Below are 22,953 nucleotides of genomic sequence, written 5' to 3'. Positions count from 1 at the left end.
CATTGAAGAGAACCTTGCCAGGGGATTTATCCGGAAGTCTTCCTCCTCCGATGGAGCGGGTTTCTTCTTTGTGAAGAAAAAAGACGGTTCTCTGCGACCCTGCATCGATTATAGGGGTCTCAACCAGATCACGATCAAGAATATATATCCTCTGCCTCTCATCTCCGAGCTATTTGATCGCCTTAAAGGTTCTAGAGTCTTCACGAAACTCGACCTATAAGGGGCGTATAACCTGATTCGAATTCGCCAGGGAGACGAATGGAAGATGGCCTTTAAAACCCGCGACAGCCATTACGAGTATATCGTTATGCCGTTTGGACTCTGTAATGCCCCAGCAGTTTTCCAAGAACTGGTAAATGATATCTTCCAGGACCTCCTCTACACATGTGTGGTAGTTTACCTAGATAACATCTTGGTATTCTCTTCTGATCTGCCAACACACAGGAGGGACGTTCGCCAGGTTCTTCAAAGGTTAAGGAGGAACCATCTGTACGCCAAATATGAAAAATGAACAGACTTCTCTTCAGTTTCTGGGGTACATCGTCTCCGAGACCGGCTTGAAAATGGATCCCAAGAAGGTATTCGCCGCCTTGAAGTGGCCCGTCCAGACGGTCTAAAGGCTATCCAACTGTTTCTCAGGTTCGCGAATTACTACTGCCAATTCATTCGACATTTCTCCTCTCAGACCGCTCCTTTTTCTGCACTGACCCGCAAGGGGGCCAATCCTAAGGTGTGGACTCCAGAAGCATAAGACGCCTTTGTGTCTCTACAACAGGCCTTCTCCTCGGCTCCTGTGCTGCATCGTCCGAACAATAACAAGCAGTTCTTTCTGGAGGTGGATGCTTCTTCCTCAGGGGTCAGTGCCATTCTTACTCAGAAGTCTTCTTCCGGTCGCATTGTGACCTGTGGCTTCTTTTCCAAGATCTTCTCTGCCCTTGAATGCAATTACTCTATAGGCGATCGAGAACTGCTAGCGATTAAATTGGCTCTGGAGAAGTGGTGGTACATGCTTGAAGGAGCGATGCATCCTGTGGTTATATATACTAACCACAAGAATCTGCAATCCGCATAGCGACTTAACCCTCGACCAGCCAGGTGGTCTTTGTTCTTCGCCAGCTTCAACTTCTCTCTCCATTTTCGGCTGGCAGATAACAACATCAAGACGGACGCTTTCTTTAGATCCTTCCAGTCTTCCGACTAGGAGGAGGAGCCTCAACACATCATTGAGCCCTTCAAAATCCTTACGGTCGCCCCACTGGATTTGTCCAGTCAGCACTGAGGACATTTTCGAGGTAGAGAACCACCAAGAGGGTAAGAGGAAGCCCACAAAGATGGGTAACCTTCAAAAAGTGGGGCCATAAAGGACGGGGAAGGGGGAGTGTTCTGTAGTGCCGGCATCTCGGCCTTCTGCCTCCCTCCTCCGGCACACTAACACGAGACGCCGACACACTCACCGCACTTCCTGGTCCAGCTGCTGATGCCCGGGGTGTGTGCAGATCCCCAAGCACTGTGCTTAGGGCACGTGCATGGTCCCGTCCTGTTGAAGGAAAAGCCTTAGATCTTTGAGTTCAGCACGTAAAAAATGGGAGCAAAAACAAAAGTGCTGCATTTATATTTTTGTTTAGTGTATAATTAACCTTACTTTCATGTTATGAGTTAAAAATGATCTCTGAAACTCAGATGTCAAAATTTTGTAAATTGTTCTTGTATTTAGTGAGATGAATGGAAATTTTAAAAACATCTCAACTTATTCAGTATTGAGTGTGCATGCCACATGCAGAAATCCCTGCACTTACACCCCTTGGCTGCTATTAATAAGGTTATTAATGGTTCTCTGAGGAATGTTCTGCCATGCTAAATGAACTTGGGCAAATTATCAAGATCCACTGCTGGCAGCTCCTTTTGTAATTGTCAACCAATGACGTCCCAGATGTGCTCGATAGGAGACAAATCCAGAGACACTGCAGACCATGGTAGCACGTTTAGGCCACACAGGCTTCTCACAGGATTACGAGCAACATGCGATCTGGTGTTGTCGTTTTGAAAAACGGCTCCTGGGACACTTTGGATAAATGAATGTATCACTGGTTGCATGACCAAATCAGCTGAGCTGTTAGTGTACCTGACTACCATATATTATGCCACAGTACACAATAATCTCAGGAGAAGGACCAGTGTGACATTCCCTCATGAAGGCCTCTTCATAGCATTGCCCACGTGGTCCCAAGACAAAAGTGGAACTCAATGCTGAAGAGGATAAACCTCCATTCCAGCACTGATTGCTCCATTCCAGCCTCCAGTCCCCATCTGGAGACAATGTCGGTCAATGTCAATCTTACATTCAGTTATGTGTTACCACACTCCCTCTGCCCCTGGTCCTGAAAACCTATAGATAGTAGAAGAAGGTCTAGTGGAGTTAGGCATCATTCAGATGTCCGAGTACCTGCGATAGTCTATGGGGCCATTCACATGTCCTTGATTTTTCACGGATCGAGCAGTCCTCCGAAAATCGTAGAGACATCTCCAATCCGAGGATCGGAGGAAAATCGCCAATGCAAGTCTACAGATCTGTGAAAAAATCGGACTGCATTCAGATGCCATCCAAGTGCGGTCTGATTTTCATGGACTGCCATATAGGAGAAGGTGCAGAAACTTTTCTTTTTATCCATGTATGAGAAAAACTGATGACACTCGGATCAAACTCTGATCCAAAAAATTGGTCCGTTTTTCTTGTATGTGGAAAAATCAAAAGTCACAATGAGGACTAAGGCTGGGTTCTCCCTGCATTTTGGATAGGACTTGTAGTAGGTGCAGACACACTTTGTGTAAATGAGTGTGAAGGGTACTACAAGTGTCAGCAAACCTTGGCAGTCTGTCAGATGCTTTATCTATACATTCGAGCTGAATTAAAATAAAACATCCAATCCTCAATCTTGAAGGCTTCTCCAAGTGCTTTATGTTAGGATTTGCATGCATTGGATCAGGACTTAATTATTCTGCACATGACCTTAGGGAAAAGGAACACAGGCAATTAAAAAAGCAAAATCATCCTTGAAATGGGTGGAAAAGAAACTTCTCTAGTGAATCGAAATGTCTGTCATATTTCAAGCAGAACCTGGCTTTCTGTTTGAAAGTGACTCATTGTCCTTGACCATGGCTTCGTGTCTCGGGGTGACCTTTTAGCGAGTTCCATATTTATGAGGGTGATGGTGCGACTGGTTGCTAAGTGAGCATTAGCTTTCTAAAAAATATTTTTAAATACCTCATCCATTTCTGAATAATTTTACAAGTTTCTAGACAGATGTCATTGTTATTCAGTCCCACAGACCCATTCGTTAAAAATTCCAACGTGAATTGATCTTCATTGCCCCACAGTTGGCATTATAGCTGTGTGCAAATGGCGCGGCGTCATAGCAACCAGGGCCGTAGTAGCCTCACTACCGAACAGTCGGACTCGAGTACCTTATCTAGGGGCGAAAAGGGTCACCCTCATCTACACAAACGAAAAGAAAAACTTAGTTCTGTGTAGGGGAATTGTGCAATTTGCCAAAAAATGTAGATGAAAATTCAATATATTCCAAACATGTGATCATCACCTATAAATCATAGGCTATAAGAGTGCGATCACCTCACTATTGTGCAACTTATTAGCACATAAAACTATGATATCAGTGACGTGAGTGACGTATATGACCATTTAAACATATATATAGCAGTCACGCAAGTATAGGTCATGTACATAAAACACGTAATTCATCATAAAGACATCAAGTAATGGGCAAGTCACAGGAAGGGGCGGTTTATGGGAGATAGGAACAACACCCGTTGAGTAATGAAGCACGTGGCAACTCTGAGAAGTGATGTCAGGGTTAATATTACAGGGCCGCACCCTGCAGGTATTTTCCCAGGACATTACATGCCGTTTGCATTATGCTTCCTTATCAACACTTTCTTTTTTTTTTTTATAAGCGCTTAAGATCACAGAAGTTTCTCCAAAAGGGACTAGAAAAAAAAATGCCATGTGTGGATCAAAAAGGTATATGCCCATGACATCATTTTCAGGTGGGTCCGCTCCACAACTAACCTGAAAAAGCGATAAAAAAAATTACAAAAAAGAACCAATATATGCACTGCAATGTCAGAACGACTTGCTGTCATATGTGCAGTCTTTTTGAGATTCCTTTGTATAGAAAAAAAAGATGCTTCAGGAAAATCGGCGCCATTGCGGGCACAACAAGATGTTGAGCGTATATACTCTTAGGGGCAGACAGAGGTCCGTATTTCTCGTGCGAGGATCGCATCGCAATCCTCGGACTGACCATCGGCTCTCCGGAGCTGATAGCTACATAGAAATACATCACACTGTCTCGCTCCAGTCAAGAGAGCCGACAGTCAGACCAAGGACTGCGATGCGATCCTCACACGAGAAATACGGACCTCTGTCTTCGCCCTTAAAGGGAGGTTGTCAGCTCTGAAATCCGTAAAAGTAATACTGGGTTTAAATGGCATGATTGAAGCCATTGAAAGACCACCAATCATTTACATGCACAGAACGATCGTTAATACAATCGGTACGATCTGTATTCATAAAATATCATGTTCTCGACAGCACGTGTTCACCTTACATGATGTGCTGCAGAGAATGATGAATTTTAAGAAATCTTAAAAATAATTGCGCCCAACGATAGGTAATTAATTTTTTTTTACATTTTTTTAATCTTTTTTTTTTAACTATTTTTGGTCTGATGTGATCGCTTGTTTTATATACTACAATATTGCAGTATGTAGCAAAAGTCGTGGTCTCTCTTCACAGGAGTACCAAGACAGCAGCGATGGAGACTTTCAGCAGGCCCCCAGCCAGCGATCATGGCAAAGAAACTCACGGCAAGATGCCAATGTCAGTTATTGACAGATGCATTTAAACAATAGGAATGGGAGACGGCATTTTTATTGATACCATTTTGGGATAGATGTGACTTTTTGATCGCTCATTACAACATTTTTTGTGGTATTGCAGCAACCAAAAAAACATAATTTTGGCATTCTTGAATATTTTGCTTATGGTGTTTACCGATCAGGTTAATTATTTTTACATTTAGATAGATCGTACTTTTCTGAATACAGCGATACCACATATGTGTATTTTTTATTATCTTTAATTTTAATGGTTGAAAATGAGGGGTGATTTTAACTTCTTTTTTTTTATAATTTTTTCAGATTTTGGAAAACTTTTTTTTAACTTTTCGCTGTTCTTAATAGTCCCCTTAAGGGACTTGAAGCTGCGATCGTCTGATCACTTGTGCTATATTACAGCGATACCACAGCATTGCTGCATATAGCAGAAATCATGGTCTCCTACGAAGCCCGGCCACAGGCAGGGTTTCAAAGAATCTCCGTAATGACAAACACAAAGGTCTTCAACAGATACCCTATTGTCATAACAATCCATCGGTATACCGCGATCACGTCACGGGCGTGCCGATGGGTGCATGGAATAACACTCCCCCATGCCGATGCCAGAGATTGCCAGCGGCATTTAACAGGTTATTAATTGCGGGCAGAACTCCACTCCACCAGCGATTATTAGAGGCAGGTCCTGGCTGTAACACAAAGCCATGACCTGCCGGGTATAGGGTGGGTTCACCCTGTGAGCCTGCTCCATACACCCTCTTCCTATTTGTGCCGTAAATGTATGGCACATGTTGTGAAGTTGTTAAAGTAAAGGTATTCTTAGTGCCACCTCCTCTACAAAGAGCTGTGCTTACTTTGATACAGGTGTTCCCATAAACACCCCTGGATAGGTGATAAATGTATGATCGCTGGGGACCTGGCTGCTGAGTTGTGATCAATAGATCTGTGTCCATCGAGTCACCTGTGTGGAGTGCACATGTGCGAACACTATTCTATTCAGTGTCTGTGGGAGTGATGCAGATAACTGAGTGCTGTACACAGCTATTTCCATCAGTCTGTTAACAGAACCAGATCTAATTGATCTCTAAAGCCCCCCATACACATTAGACCTATGTTGACCAACCTGCCGATATTCAGAAAAAAGTCTAATGTGCATTGGAGCCCCAGGTAACGGATTGTCGGGGGAGTTAAAGGTCCAGAACATCCAATTTCAGAATGACGATCATTTTGTTCCCCTAGAAATAAATCACCTACAGACATGTCCGGCCGAATGAAAGCTCTGGTGTACGGACGAGGCGGCTAAGATGGCTTTCAGCCGAACCATCAACTGAAGCATCGGTCGTCCAACAGCCACCTCGTGTGCATGGCGGGCTTTAGATGTAGAACAAGAAATATAATGTGCTAATGACTCAGATCCAAGACTTTAAGACAAAAGGGTCTAGCCATTGTATGTGGACAAAGAAGTAGCATAAGTCATATGGGTTTCTTTGTCTTTCCTTAGTGCTATGTGCTGGTCGCTCCCTGGTGGCTGTACATGTACTGGGGCTATATCACCACTCACTGATTATATGTGGCCTCTAAGGGCCACCATACAGATTAGAATAAGGACGTCCAGACCTGTTGATTTCAGCAGGAGCGGACGATCATCTAATGCTTATAAGGGCACCCCGACAGACTATATTAAATTTCAATGGTTGATCCTTTTGTTTTCAGTGCCAACACTGGCAATTATTTATTCCAACTTTCCCCGTGGAAAACGCATTCATGCTCAGCAAACCAATGGGGGTCAGGAGGAATAGTGATCGGCTTATAGGATTAGGAAATCATGAATACTATAGATTGTGTCTTGTTTTGTAACTTGGCTCCACTGAAGCAAATTGGGTTGAGCTGCAATACCACAGACATCCTGTGGACAGGTGTGGCACTATGTGTGGCAAGAAGAAGCTGTGTTTTTCTAACACTGGACAACCTGTCAAATACATCTGGAGCTACACAGAGACTTTATATGTAGCGCCCCGAGGGTTCGGTTGCTACAGGGGTATTGCACCTCAACCAGAGGTGTGATATTCCATTCCCAGGTAAGGATGGAGTATGGACCAGGGCTCAGTTAGCTGCCTACACACACTCACCCCATTTCCGGGGGACAGCTCGACAGTGCTCCCATTTATATATATGCAGGCACAACTGACCATGTCCCTGGCTGGAGTGGGGAGGGGGGAGAGAACCCAGTGATGTAGGAGCAGAAGGGGACGGTTTCTGGAGCATAGGAAGGAGCTCATTGGGTGCTGGTCACCTGAGCTCAGACACAGAGGCAGATAAAAGGTGTGAGCCATCTTTAGTCAGTGTTCGGTCAGAGAAGTAGTTCAGCCAGAGAGAGCTGACAGGGAGCTGTGGCTCAGCCTGAGCTCAGCTCCACGAGGCAGGCCTAGGGTGAAGGCCGGAGCCAGAGAGGGGAAGAGAAGAAGGAGAAGGAAGGAAAGAGGAGAGCCAGAGGAGTAGAAAGGCTCCAGAAACAAGAAGGCAGAAGGGACCCTAAGAACCCACGAGATATCGGGTGAAGGGTCAGGCAGAATAAGGGTACCGGATTCCCAAGTTGGTGGAGGTAAATCATCCCTCAGCCAAAGACCGGAGGTCGTGATCATCTATTGGTGCGACCCCCCCGCCAAACCTGCTAGGAAGGCACCATATAGGATAGCGGGAAACGGGGCCCACGTTTGCCCGCATAGATCCGCGGCAGCTGGACAGAAGTTTGGTCACTGGTGGGGCACGAGAGGCCAGAGAAAGGACAGAAGGGGGTCCTGTGCCATACTCCTGAATTGCCTGGGGGTTGACCGAGCCCCTCACCTGGTGGATGCAGCACGGCTTGAGCAGCCATTACCTGTACAGAAGTGGCTTGGAGTATAAGAACTGTGAGTAAAGAACCTGCACTGCAACACTTTGTCTCCGTGTTTCTTACCGTGCCAGCACTAACGGTACTGGGACGTCCTGCACCACAACCCTCATCACCCCCATCCTATCTACACACTGCCCTGAGGCCACACTCCTCCCGTGGGGAGTTATACTATTCTCTGCTGCACCCACAACACCGGCCTCAGCGGTCTGTCCTGCAGCGGCGGTTCACTCTGACCACGATCCACGAGTAGCGTAGTCGGACATTTAACTGCCACTGGTTTGACCGCCCTGAGCCACGGACCGGGTCACCGCCACGCGGAGACTACAACCCCCAGCATCCCACAAAAGGCCCGGTTCCGGGTTCCCCACACGGCCCAGGGGGGCGCGTCATATACATAGCCAAAGATCGCTATATGCTGCTGCTACATCGCAGTGTAATGCGTTACCTTGCGTCACAAAAGTCGGAACCAGTTGGAATTTTTGTGACTTGCTTTTCGAGATACTTTACAAGTCGCAATACGACTCCGTTCACTCGTACTATGCTGAGATGTAGCAGTGACACATAGGGCCAAAGTGGCCGTATAGCCCAAACCTGTTTCTTATTGAATCGCTGGCATTTTACTATACCGCCATGTCAGGTTCTCATTTAACCCCTCGTGTTGTTGCATGCGTCTCATTTTAAGGTCTAGGTCTAGGTTTATCAAACATCATTGTACTATTTTTTCCATCCTGCTCTGTCAAAACAATGGGAGGTGTCTGAAGAGGTATAGTATTCGCCCGCTGCTGCTGACAACTAATGACTTTCCTCTAATTAATACACTCACTTGTCCAATACCATTAGGGCAGTAGAGGACACACTTCCTGCGGTTTGTATTACATCCCCAATAAGCATTTCCTTTACAAGAGAAACTTCATTCTAACGAGTAAAATCAATACACCGAACTTGGAAGTCAGATTAACTACACAGAGGATGCCCAGAGGTCCAGCACTTACAAGGCAGCATTTGACAGATGAGTCACACTCTAAAGTATAAGCAGATAATACCCTTGAGGGATCTCATATCACATCTTGTCCTTGCTCATCTTCTGGCAACTTTTAACACAGATGGCAACTGTTCTTACATGTCAAAACTAACTCCAGAATTTCCCAGGAGCTCAATGAGTCAGGCGCAGTAAAAGGGACTGCGGGAAAAGCCCAGAAACTCTGAACCAGCAAAATAAGTTATCATGTACCTTTAAAATTTTGCATGAAAAATGTTCATATATACTTTAAAGGGACGGCCATGTTTATATAGTTTTTAAAGGGATCAACCAGGTAAAAAAAAAAAGAAAAACAAAGAAAAAGTAATGTTAATTCCCCTCCCCCATACACCATAGTTCCTGTTCAGTGGCTCATACTTGTCAAAAGTTCCAATTTTACTAGATCATTCTTGAACTGATTCACAGAAGGGTTGTGGAGTAACTAAGCCTTGTCCAAAAGTGCTCATTGTCGGGTACTTTGTGGGTGCTTGTAGGTGGTCTCAGGACAGGTCTTACATTTCCTAATTTGGGGCACTGAAATGTTGGAGAGTATGGATGCTTACCTGGTCGCTACTGGTCTCTGATCACATGTAGACTGGACACTAGAAATGGCAGGAAATGCCAACCTAGTCAATCACTGGCTACAGCAGTGACCCATTCATTGGTTTGTCCTGCAATTTCCAGTGTATGAAGGCAAGACAAGGGAGGAGAAATGCGTAGAATCGGTGAGGGGTCAGTATTAGTTCTTCTACTTTATTTTTTATATTGGTAATTATTTTAAACCAGTCTGAGCTTTTTGAAAAATATGTTTTATCTGCTGTACAACCCCTAATACAGATAAATTATTCCATACAGAAGGGTAGTGTCATGCTCCTGGGTTTGAACCCTTGAACCTGTGTTTTTTGGTATGCTTCTCGGTTCTCCGAGCCACAGTAGACACACCTTTTTCTCTGGGTGTTTAGGTTCTGTTATTCTGGCTGCAGTCTGTTTAGCATAACACATTATGTCATTTGTCCGCCCTATCATCTTTCTCGTGCGGCTTCATATTCTGTCCCTCTGCTGGCATAGTTTCTTGTAGATATTCAGCCATTCAATTGTAGCTTAAAGCCAGTCAGTGAAATTCCAGCTAGGGTTTATCTCCTTGCTGTTTCTGTTCTTTACTCTGCACCCACCTTTTGTTGCTTTTTAGAAAGTAGTCAGCATATAACTAACAGTACGTACTTTAAACTTTATTTTGTATTTTATGGTTTACTTTACTTACTCTGGGATCTTTCCTTTTTTCAGCACGCTTTCCCTTTTGTAGGCAATTCAAACTCTGCACTGCCGTCCGGTTCTTTTGGAAGAACATGAAGCGCTCGACGGTCTTTCAGGCAGCATAGGTCCAAGCTGCCATCTTCTAGTCTGTGGTTAGGACTATCTCGGCTCATGCAGGAACCATTAGGGACTGCGGGTCAGGATCTCCAGTCTGTACAGGAACCGGCAGGGTCAGTTGCAGTTTTTTGTTTGTTACCTATTTTCCCGAGTGAGTTGCTACTCTATAATAACAGATAGTTTACCTGTTCACATTCCAAGGTGTAGCTAAAGAAGGTCTTGGAGCTGGTGGGCCCATAATGGCACAGGAAAGTCAAGTTAAGTCTCTGTTTTGATATACACTCAAATATCACATCCTAGATCTGAATGAATGAAATATTCTCACTGAATACTTTGTTCTGTAGAAAGTCGAATGTGCTGACAACAAAATCACACAAAAATCATCAATGGAAATCAAATTTATTAACCAATGGAGGCCTGGATTTGGAGTCACCCCCAAAATTAAAGTGGAAAAACACACTACAGGCTGATCCAACTTTGATGTAATGTCCTTAAAACAAGTCAAAATGAGGCTCAGTATTGTGTGTGGCCTCCACGTGCCTGTATGACCTCCCTACAACGCCTGGGCATGCTCCTGATGAGGTTACGGACGGTCTCCTGTGGGATCTCATCCCAGACCTGGACTAAAGCATCCGCCAACTCCTGGACAGTCTTTGTTGCAACGTGACGTTGGTGGATGGAGCGAGACATGATGTCCCAGATGTGCTCAATCAGATTCAGGTCTGGGGAACGGGCGGGCCAGTCCATAGCTTCAATGCCTTCATCTTGCAGGAACTGCTGACACACTCCAGCCACATGAGTTCTGGCATTGTCCTGCATTAGGAGGAACCCAGGGCCAACCGCACCAGCATATGGTCTCACAAGGGGTCTGAGGATCTCATCTCGGTACCTAATGGCAGTCAGGCTACCTCTGGCGAGCACATGGAGGGCTGTGCGGCTCTCCAAAGAAATGCCACCCCACACCATTACTGACCCACTGCCAAACCGGTCATGCTGAAGGATGTTGCAGGCAGCAGATCGCTCTACACGGCGTCTCCAGACTCTGTCACGTCTGTCACATGTGCTCAGTGTGAACCTGCTTTCATCTGTGAAGAGCACAGGGCGCCAGTGGCGACTTTGCCAATCCTGGAGTTCTGTGGCAAATGCCAAGCGTCCTGCACAGTGTTGGGCTGTGAGCACAACCCCCATCTGTGGACGTCAGGCCCTCATTACCACCCTCATGGAGTCGGTTTCTAACCGTTTGTGCAGACACATGCACATTTGTGGCCTGCTGGAGATCATTTTGCAGGGCTCTGGCAGCGCTCCTCCTGTTCCTCCTTGCACAAAGGAGGAGGTAGCGGTCCTGCTGCTGCGTTGTTGCCCTCCTATGGCTCCCTCCACATCTCCTGGTATCTGCTCCATGCTCTGGAGACTGTGCTGACAGACACAGCTACCCTTGATTTGCCATCCTGAATGAACTGCACTACCTGAGCAACTTCTGTGGGTTGTACTGTAGACACCACTTCATGCTACTGTACCTCTAGGGGTGAAAGCAATGGCAAAATGAAAAAGTGACCAAAACAACAGCCAAAAAGGATGAGAACAGAGAAATGGTCTGTGGTCACCACCTGCAGAACAGCTCCTTTATAGAGGGTATCTTGCTAATTGCCTATCATTCTACCAGTTGTCTGTTCCATTTTGCACAGCAGGAGAAATTGATTCACAATCAGTGTTGCTTCATAACTGGACAGGTAGATTTCACAGAAGTGTTATTGACTTGGAGTTACATTGTGTTCTTTAAGTGTTCCCTTTATTTTTTTGAGCAGTGTATAATCAGCTTTTACCAGGAACCGATAGCTAAGAAATGGCTAAATAGATATATCTTCTGTCTGATAACCACTGGGAGCTTCACCCTTGGCAGAAGCCTCCTACTAAGTTAAAATTCATGGTAAAGGTGCCCATAACCCAATAATTTTGGCGGACCTTCTAATGTAGATTAAGTGTTTGACTGACTTTCGGCAGGAATTCAGCATTTCTGATCTTTTGTTCTCAATGAGATAATAGGTATAGCTTTAGTATCCCATATACTTAAGCATTAGCTTAAAAAGAACCTGTCACTTGCCATAATTATGTAATTTTTTTACCTGCTGTAAATGCATTTGTTCTCCTGAGTCTGGAGTTACTTTTTGTTCCTGCGCCTCCCCATTCCTGAAAAATGGCTCTTTCTTCCTTGTATGCCTAAGGTATTTAGCCAATTGGATTGCTTCTCAATTCTTCTCTATAGGAGATTTCTTAAGAACACATCCAGTTTGCTAAAAAAAATAAAAATAAAAACAGACCTAAATACAAGTAAGAGGGGTCCATATCTCAGGAATGGAGCAGCACAAGAACAAAAAATAAACAATGCATGATTCAGGAGAACAGCGACATTTATACCAGCTAAAAAATTACATACTTATGGCAAGTGACAGGTCATATGTAAAGTTGGGGAAACCTACCAAATTTTTGACGGGATCGGCCAACTATCAAATGTGTATGGAGGTGCTACTGACTTTCCCTTGACAGATGATGTTGGCGATAAGAAAGATCAAGAATGTTGGATTGCAACATCTGATCTTTAGGTTCTTCTGAGAGACAAGTCACAGTCACAGATGTCTGACGTCTGACACCGGCTTACTTCCCTTTTCCCATTGAAAACACATGCATGATTGGCTGAACATTCATGTATAATGGGGAGTAGGCGAGTAGGGAGAGATAGTTTTCGAATGTTCACACATCTACTATCTATGTTGTATGGACACCTTTCCTCCACGTTTCTCATGGAGAACACCTTAATGCTCAGCCAAACTGAGCATGCATTTGTATGGGGAGGCTGGGAGAAGTTCAGCTGACAACTATTGAAGCTATATGGTCACATAAATGCTCATCCTAGCTATAACGATGTCATTATTTGTAATAATATCCAAGGAGTCCAGGGTATTGTGAAATAGTTGTGTTTTTCCCAACGCGTTTTGAAGTATCAAAATTTCTTAATTGGGTGAAACCACTTCAAAACCAAATGACAATAAAACCGCAACTATTTCACAATACCTTGGAGTCCTTGGATATTTCTTATTTGCTACCGACCAGCAGCGCACCACACCCTCATCTCCTACTATTGATTTCTACATTGGACCCTCCAACCTGCAGAGCAGATGGATTTATATCTTGAGCCCTCAAAGTAACGCTGTTATTTGGATAATGCCCTATTGCGCTTGTTTGTCCCTCCATTTTCTTCTCATTATTTATTTTTCATGGACAGATTTGTCCAAAAAAGGCCAAAAATTTACAATAATTTTCATTTATTTTTTAGCAGGAAAAAATATTTTCAGATACACATGCAAAAAAAGCCATAGTAAGTGAGTAAGTGAATGTATATTTATGATTTTGACATTGACTTTCCACTGTCTGATATAGCACTAATGTGATGGTTACATCACCCAGATACACGCCATTGTCTAGGGACATGTATCCAGATAGCAATAGACGCGTGACATCGCCTGGTTGATCTCTGCGGATATAAATCCTGCCCGAATGCCACTTGTGATGAATGTATCTAACACAGACGTGCACCTGCTGCGCTTTTATCTCACACAACACTGTGATCCCGGGGTCCGCTACCTAAGATAAAACCAATATATAGCAAAGAGCTCAAAGACGACATTTAACCGCTTCATTTCCTATTTTCTGGCTTTTACTAGGTGCTTCATTTCCTGCATTTCCCCAAAATATTCATTTGTGCAGAAAATAATAGTATCAGCAAATCCTGCCTGATTGTGGCCAGCACTGCAGCATTCAGTTCTCCGCTTGTTTTCATTGCCTATTGTCTATCATCTTGTTCTGTTCGTGTCCTCTCCTCCCTTCATTCTCTCTCTGCATCTGGCGTAACAAAGCCGTATCCTGGCCTGTAATTTGGAGACCTCGGTAAAAAGAATGACACCCAGGGGTTCTAGAACAGCGAAAGGGAAGACACACCAAACCAACAGCCGCATATCTCCACTTCTACAGACACCTCTACTAATGACCTAGTGATGGAGGATCCCTTCTGTTGGTTATAATAGAATATCCAGGAGAGAATAAAGTGACATTTGGAAAGTATACAATATAAAAACCATAATATTAATACATTATCACATTCAGCCAGAAGCCAAGGAACTACATGTCGCCTGGTTGAGCATAACAGTCTATTAAACCCCCAATCTGAAGTGACACCATTTCAGTGTTGCAATGTGCTGTGTTCATCGTGCCGTACATAATGATATAACACATATTATGCCTTGCTGCATTTAGCTAATTAATTAGCATCAATTAGTTAGACAGCACATTTTACTATATACTGTGAAGTAAATTCGTATTAGACCCTAAACTCATGGCGGAGCCAACTACACGGAGACGTACCTTATACACGTGCTGCCAAATAGTTTCAGAGGGATGTGGAAGTATGGAGGATTGCTTGTGGCAGAGAATAACTCCAATGGAATAGAGCACAATTTTATTTCTGTTTCATTTGTATGGAATAAGACAGAAAGGCCCCCGATTCATCAGAGCAATTTTGCCAGAATTCTGGCTTCAAAAGCTTTGAAAAATCACTAATTTTTGAGCAACTCGGAATTACAAATTTTGCAACTTTTAATGTTTTCACACCAGTTTCTCCCAGCTCCACTGAATTGGACAGGGCTGGGGTGGGACAGGGTCGTGATGCCAAAGCTAATGAGCTGTGGCGTTCATTACTCCAAAAATTTTACTACAGTCCCTGACTGGAGTTAGATTTCAGTCAAAGGGGAAAGGAAGCACACGCCACTCATCAGAGTATGCCTCTTAATGAATCAGGAGTGTCGTATGCCCCCTCATCAAACCTGGTATGAAAATCGCCAGTCTTGATGAATTGGGGCCAAAATACCTCAATATGAAACTGGACACATATTTAGGCCTCATTCACACGTCAGTATTTGGTCAGAATTTTGCATTAGTATTTGTATGCCAAAACCAGTGGTGGAACTGACAGAAAAAAACTATAATTGAAAGATTGACACCTGTTCTGTGTTTTGGAGACACTCTTGGTTTTGGCATCCAAACACTGATGAAATACTGATCAATATACTGATGTGTGACTAAATCTCTTGGTACAGTAAAAAGCTTCCCACACTACCATCGAAGCTCTGCTATGCCTCCATAGAAAATGGAGACATAATACAACAGTGTGCATAAGTCTTCCACACACTTCGTATCACAGTTATATACATTGGCATGTAAAAGTTTGGACACCCCTGGTCAAAATTTCAATTATTGTGAACAGTTAAGTAAATTAAAGATTAAATGATCTCTAAAAGGCCTATCTTTTACATTTGAAATATTACAAAAAGGAAAATGGGCCAGTGCAAAAGTTTGGACACCCTTGTAGATTTGTACGCTCAGATAACTTTGACCAAGGTTTCAGACCTTAATTAGCCTGTTAGGGTTATGGTTTATTCACTGTCATTGTTAGGAAAGGCCAGGTGATGCAAATTTCCCAGCTTTATAAAAACCCAGACTCCTCTAACCTTGTGCCAAAAAACAGCAGACATGGGTTCTTCTAAGCAGCTGCATAGCACTCTGAAAATGAAAATGGTGGAGGCCTACAAAGCAGGAGAAGGCTATAGGAAGAGAGAAAAGCGTTTTCAAGTTGCCCTTTCCTCAGTTCGAAATGTAATTACAAAATGGCAGTTAACAGGAACAATGGAGGTCAAGATAAGGTCTGGAAAACCAAGCAAAATTTCAGTGAGAGCTTCTCATAGGATTGCTAGAGAGGCAAATTAAAACCCCGGCTTGACTGCAAAAACATACCTCAAAAAGGAGCAAGCTGAAGGTTTTACAATGGCCCTCACAGTTCCCTGATCTGAACATCATTGAAAATCTGTTTCTAGACCTCAAATTAGCCGTGCATGCAAGACAACCCAGGAATCTCATAGAACTGGAAGAATTTTCCTAGGCCGAATGGATGAAAATTCCTCAAACAAAAACTGAAAGACTCTTGGCTGGCTACAAAAAGCGTTTACCAGCTGTAATACTTCCAAAAGGGGGTCCTGCTAGGTACTAACCATGCAGGGTGCCAAAACTTTAAAATGTAACAGATGACAATATTTTTCTTTTTGTTTGCCTAAAATACAAAGGAAATGTGTCTTCTATAACTTTAGGCCTTTTAGAGATAATTTCATCTTCACCTTGCTTAACTGTTCACAATAACAGTAATTTTGACCAGGGGTACCCGAACTTTTACATGCCACTGTACACATTTCAAGTAGTATGGAGCCATAGTGTGATACTTATGAAAGTCTAAAGGCCCGTTCTATCCCTCTGTTTGCGTCTGGTTTAATGTGGAGATTACCAAAAGGAAAAATCATGTTTCATCAAATACCATATACTGTATGTTCGTTGGTCCCATCGGGGCTTACCTCCAAACCCCCCTTCCCCCCAAAACTGGATTTGGGTGTTTGCGCTGACGGGGCCAAAGACGATAATAGTCTTGACGGAGTGAACATGTGCTCTGACGTGCATTATATTCTGGTGTGCACGCCTACTGAAGGCGGACACTCAGATGTAGTAGACTGCACCTGGGTGTCTGTCCCAGTAGCCGTATACGCTCGAAAATGATGCATTTCAGAGCGCACGTTCACTCTGTCGGCACCATTATAGTGCATGGCCCTGTTGGCGCATAAGCCCGAACATCGTTTTGCGTGGAGTTTTGGACGTAAGCCCCAACGGGACCAATGAATGTGTGACAAAGCGCAATATGAAAGCACCCATATTCTCAAGCTTTCAGAGTGCTTTTACCCAAGCAGATTTCAGGACATAAGTAGCGCTTTTATGATAAGCACTCATTTATGCCTTTATATACAGGCAAGTAAAGTTGAGTAAAAGTGCAGACAGCTTTAGGGATGACCTATCTTGTGGGTGAATGAAAGAATTTTGCATTTACATAGAACATGCTACATTGTACATCCAGTTCAATCTGTGGCCAGCACAGTATAGAGAAGGGGAAGCAGAATGATATATAGTGTGGCGCCCATCTACGCTTGGTACCACAGATCCTGGAAGGGGGCATGAATGGATTCCTCCACAAGAGGCCCCCACAGCATACACACACCTCCACATTCCACCTCAGACCACCAGAGGGAGCACGTTAGGGATATAAATAGGGAAGGTGGAGTTAGGCAGTCAGTTCCTCTGAAGAGTTCCTGCAGTAGAGAAGCCTGAGAGAGGTCAGTCTGCAGTGGAGCTCAGTCTAGTTTAGAGAACTCAGCTAATAGTTCAGCAGTGGAGCACGAGGCTCCTGCTAGCTAGATTCAGGGAGCTCAGTTAGAGCTTAAGGTGTGCCGACGCCATAAGAGCGGTGAAGTGCGGCAAGCTGCCGCTAGTGTGTAGCCTAGTGAGGGCCCCGAGCGAGGCCGAAGGCTAGAGGAGTGAGTAGCATTGGTGGCAGAGGAGCTGTACAAGCTCATCCCAGAAAACATATTCCGGACACGGGGTCCGCGTCTACAGGGCCGTATACCCCCCTGTAGAGACAACCAGAGACCCCTGGAAGACTTCAAGTCCCAGAATCACATAAGAGCTGATACGTACCAGAGCCAGGAGTCACGGAGGCCCCGCAAGCTGGGAGTGTGTGCTCCAAGAGAAGGCCCTACCACAAAGTCAGCCTGTGCAGGACAGAGACAAAGTTAGGCCTAGCTCCAGGCAGGTCAGAAACTTACTACACAAAGGCAAGAAACAGGAGGCCCTATACTAGCTCACTGGGGAGGATCCTGATATGCACCCTTCACCCTACAGTGCTCCGGGATGTACCTGGTCTTCCATCAGTAAAAGGTACTGAAGTGACTATCGTGTCCATCCCTGTTCTTGCTCTGACCCGGCTGGGTCCCATCTGTCCTGCATCCTTGCATCCCTGCTGCCCTGAGGCCTAGCTCCACCTGTGGGGAGCGATACCACGCAAGCTGCCTTAACACCGGCCTCAGTGGGCTGCCGCAGCGCTGGTGACCCTCACCAGACACCACAGGTGGCGTCGCAAACTTATATCTATAATTATCCACCCTTTTTTAAAAGAGAGGCCCAGGGTACGGGCCCGGGAGCCGACTACCGCGACATCCCCCAAAACCAAACAACGAGGCCCGGGCGCCGAGTCCTCCCCATCCCTTAGGCGTGACAATAGGTTTGTTGGAAAAGTTTTATCTTAATTTGTATTTTATTAATTGAAATCCCAGGTGTTTGAGTTCATATAAGTCCAGTGGGTTGTCTTCCTAGTGATTGACAGCTGTCGTACAAGCACTGTAATACAGCGAAAACTACGTATCAATCACTGCATAGGCACACTGGACTTAATACAAACACCAAGAATTTCAATGAATAAAGTGCAAGTTTTACTGAAACTTTCCCTAAAAAATGTACATCAATCTGATCAGCCCCTTCTGCTCTATAATGTCCTGCCTGCAGATCAGTTAGCATTTTCAATATGACAGGTTGCCACTATGTGATTCTTCACCACCCCAACATCATCTATAATGGAAGAGTCGGATAGAACCATACAGGCCAATCATGCTTATTAGATGTTTGGAGAGCTCTGCCAAAACTGACAACTTAAGGTGTATGGAATCCGTCTGTCAAATGATCAGATAAATGATCTGTCAAGAGATCAGATAAATATCTTAATTTGCTAATCACATGCAGGTACATATAATTCTGTGTCCAGATCTAGCAGAGGAAAACATGACATCACAACGGGGGATTATCAGGCAGCTTTGAGTAGAAGACAACAGTGTATAACTGACTTAAAAATAATTATCAGGGGATTTATTGTAAAATATTTACTTGTGTAAGGATGTTCTTTATACAAGGTAAAAGGTATAGGATTAGGGTATATCATTTTCCAAAGAAAAGACCTCACAAGTTGTCTACGAAATAAGCAGGGCTACCTTAGAGTTGGTAGAGAGCCTGAGGTAACAATTTCCACTCCCCATTAACAGAGTCATATAATGAGTAGCTAGCCTCAAAGTGTTTAACAAAGTAAATTTGAACATTTCACACTGTTCCATTATTTATGGTAATCTAGGGCCTACCGATCGCAGATGCAGATGGTATGACCGGGGTCAACGGTATCAGAACAAGTTTTAGCTGCCTGTTGGTTCCTTGTCTTTTTTCTACACGCTGCAGCACTTATTGGGGTTTCCATCGTGTATAACCGGCACAAGGAGGAGCAGCAGCCGGTCCACTCTTTACAAGTTCTCAGACCGAGTCATGCCTCACATCGCACAAGGTGAGCACTTACGCTTATACTTAGAGTAACTATTTTAACCCAGAACCTCTACACAGTGGACAGCCATTTTTTTGCCATTTTCTTCCAAATTCAGTTTTAGCTGAATGTACACACTCAGACACACATCCAGCTGAGAACCATTGCTTTGCAGAGAGCCACTGGCTCCCGTCCTGCCATACTTCTGCACGCAGCCGGTCTATCAGAGACCAGTGGCAGCGAGTGACGTCACTGCATTGCACCACCTGCAATGAGCGATCTGCCATCGGAGCTGAAACAGGTGAGTAGAATTGTGGGTTTTTTGCTTCTTTTTTAAAGTTTAGCATGTAAAACGAAAAATATTACACTATATAGTGGCCAGAGAGGGAGACATTACACAGTCTGCAAGACGTTATACTTTACAGGGGCCAAAGAGGGGAACATTATACTACATGAGGACAAGAATGGTGTAACATACCTGGTGGTGGGCTTGCATGGTGCACCATCTCTCACTATGCAAGATCGCAAACTTGATCTTCAGTCCAGTCTGCTAGCCTGGCTTCTATTCATGCTGTCTGTTTGTCTCTGCTCTGACTGCTTAGGGCGGCGGCCCGGTTACTTCCTGTTTTTTGTAGCTGCTGTGGGCACACCCCTATTGCTGTCTGTCACTGGATATTTAAACCAGCTCCACCTTGAAGCTGGTACCTGAGCAACGCTTATCCTCAGAGGGCTTCTCGCACACTCATAGGAAGTTTTGCTTTTTAGTGCCAATTTATTTATACAAATGAAATGTAGGAAAAATAACAGTGGTGAAGGCGACAATAGGTAAACGTTTCGGCCACACTGGCCTTATTCGTTAAGTCGCTATTGTATCAAGTTTATTTTAGTAGGAAGGCACCATAGAATGTAGAGAGAAGTTCCAGTCAGAAGCTTAACAAAAGACAGGGGTTCATCAGCCTGTGGAGAGCTGCAGTTCCTGTATCAGGGGTGTCTCTAGATGGGGAGTCCCATAAATGGTAGAAGTGGAGGGTACAGGCAGCGTTCCAAGGTTAGGCTAATTCTATGGTGCCTTCCTACTAAAATAAACTTGATACAATAGCGACTTAATGAATAAGGCCAGTGTGGCCGAAACGTCTACCTATTGTCGCCTTCACCACTGTTATTTTTCCTACATTTCATTTGTTTAAATAAATTGGCACTAAAAAGCAAAACTTCCTATGAGTGTGCGATGAATTAATTTTTACATGATTTGAGGACATTTCCAGTCCATTGCATCTGCACCTCAACTCTATTTGACAGTGTGCACGCTAATTTTCTATTTACTTTGCTCACCGCTCCGGCGGTTCCTGCCTGCTCTGCCTTGCTCACCGCTCCGGCGGTTCCTGCCTGCTCTGCCTTGCTCACCGCTCCGGCGGTTCCTGCCTGCTCTGCCTTGCTATGTGGTGGTAATATGTGGTCTGGTTATAGTATATTTATCCCTTGTGTGTAATATTATTTGATCACTATGTGGTGGTAATATGTGGTCTGATTATGGTATCATAGTATTTATTCCTTGTATGTGGTATTATTCCTGTATTGGTCTTGATATAGTGGATTTTGTTCAGTGGATTAGTACAGTGGATTGTGTTTTGTATGGAGATAAATTGTTATCTCTGCTATCAATAAGGAAAAGATTCTTTAATTCCATTTGAGATTAAATACTTGGAAGTATTTGTAACATACTATTACACAATGGCAGCGAGGCATTTGAAGGGGTTATTCAGTGAAAACAAGTTATCACCTATCCAAACGATAAGTGATAACTTATTGATTGGTGGGGGTCTGACTACTGGAACCTGCACCGATCAGCAGAATGTAAAACTTTTATCCTCATAAGAAAGTAACAGCATGTTCGACACGACGACTGCTCTATTCATTTCTTACAGGGCTGCCGATCATTGCGCTTGGCTTTTTCTAGCGGCCCCATAGAGGATGAATGGAGCGGTGGCCAGACATCTGACTTACCATTCCATTTTGAAACGGGGATAAAAGTGTCCTATCTGGGATAAAGGTTCCCCATTCTTCCATTCGGTGCAGGTTCCTGTGGCTAGGCGACACTTGTTTTCACCGAAGGATCCCTTTTATGCAAACTACCGTAATTGTACATCACAGTTGGTGTGGGCTCAGTAGACGCATATGAGCCATCTGTATTTTACAGTCAATGCTCCACTCTAATGGGGATAATGCCCAACAGTTATTTGCATGTAGTTGCAGTGTGGACCTCTAGAGTCAATTCCTTAGGCACCAATTCCGACACAGCTCCCTAGAGGCTTTCCCATATGTTTCCATGGACCTCTCACATGTGCTTTAGAGGATGTGATAATGATGAATCCAGGATGCTTTTTGGTTTGGGTATACTTTTTAATTTACAGTTTCAAATGTGAAATTACGTAAATTACCTTAGGAGGCTTATTTGGTTCACTGCATCCTAGATATTACATATTACAAAAACTACTCAACGATGGATCTCCTCAGAGCTGCAAATATCACTATTGACAGCTCCTGGAAGAGGCCTCCAGTTTATTCATTATATTATACATTCCAGAAACTAAATGCAAAATGGAAAACTGTTCTGTGATCAGATGAATCAAAAAGTTTAATTCTTTATGGAAACAATGGATGCCGAGTCCTGCACACTTAAGAGGAGAGGGACCATCCAGCTTATTATCAGTGCACAGTTCAAAACCTGCATCTCTGATGGTATGGGGCTGCATTATTGCCTTTGAAATAGGCAGTTTATTGTTACACACATGCCGCTAGGTTCAGATAGGGCGAGACAGGTTTCATGAATTATTTGGAATCCTGGGGGAACTGTTACTCAGGGCGACCATAGGCTGGAGCTTCTCTCAGGCATACGATATATTCAATTGCTGACCAGACACATCTGACAAGAGTCTTTTTCAACAGTTTAACAGTGGAATTTAATCTTCATTACAGTACAGTCTGAGTTTCTTGAGCAATCGGCTCCAGTAACAATACAGTAGTTTCTTCACAAGGCACAGTATTACAGTCTCTTCAGTAGCATAATTCAGCATAGATTAGATCACTTAGCAGCACACTTTTATGCATACACAACCACAGGCTTTTCCTTCACAAGGACACAATAGTACACAGAATTCTTTATCCTGCATGGAGATGGAGAGGGGGAGGGTTTGATGAGGGAGATGATCCCTGTGACATAATTTTTCCAGTCCTTATCTTCCTGCCCAATAATACTCTGCACTGTTAGTTCAGGGAGTTTACCTGACCTGTCTTTAGTTTCTCTCCTGATCTGAATCCTGTTCAGTTGCCCTCCGTCAGATCCAGATAACACACCTCCTTTCTCTTCGGCTTCAGCCAGACTACAATAACAAGTTCCCCACAATCCCCCTGGGGCTCTGCTAAAATACTCCCTGTCTCCTGTGACTGTGTTAACCCCTCTAGTTGCTGGATGCTTCAAAAGCA

The 22,953-nt window shown here is 44.1% G+C and overlaps 1 protein-coding gene across 1 annotated transcript in view; it reads right to left on the bottom strand.

Moving 5' to 3' along the window:
- Positions 1–20,095, bottom strand: part of SGTB (small glutamine rich tetratricopeptide repeat co-chaperone beta) — a 292,085-nt gene extending 271,990 nt beyond the window's left edge. The window contains exon 1 of the mRNA XM_073680229.1: positions 19,949–20,095. The gene's annotated coding sequence lies outside the window, so the exon portion shown is untranslated. The remainder of the gene's footprint in view (positions 1–19,948) is intronic.
- Positions 20,096–22,953: the final 2,858 nt, after the last annotated feature.

This window comes from Phyllobates terribilis, unplaced genomic scaffold (genome assembly GCF_046119375.1).
Source record: "Phyllobates terribilis strain yellow unplaced genomic scaffold, ASM4611937v1 Scaffold_1__5_contigs__length_1240528914, whole genome shotgun sequence".
Lineage (NCBI taxonomy): Eukaryota > Metazoa > Chordata > Amphibia > Anura > Dendrobatidae > Phyllobates > Phyllobates terribilis.
This window is presented reverse-complemented; position numbering and strand designations above follow the sequence as displayed.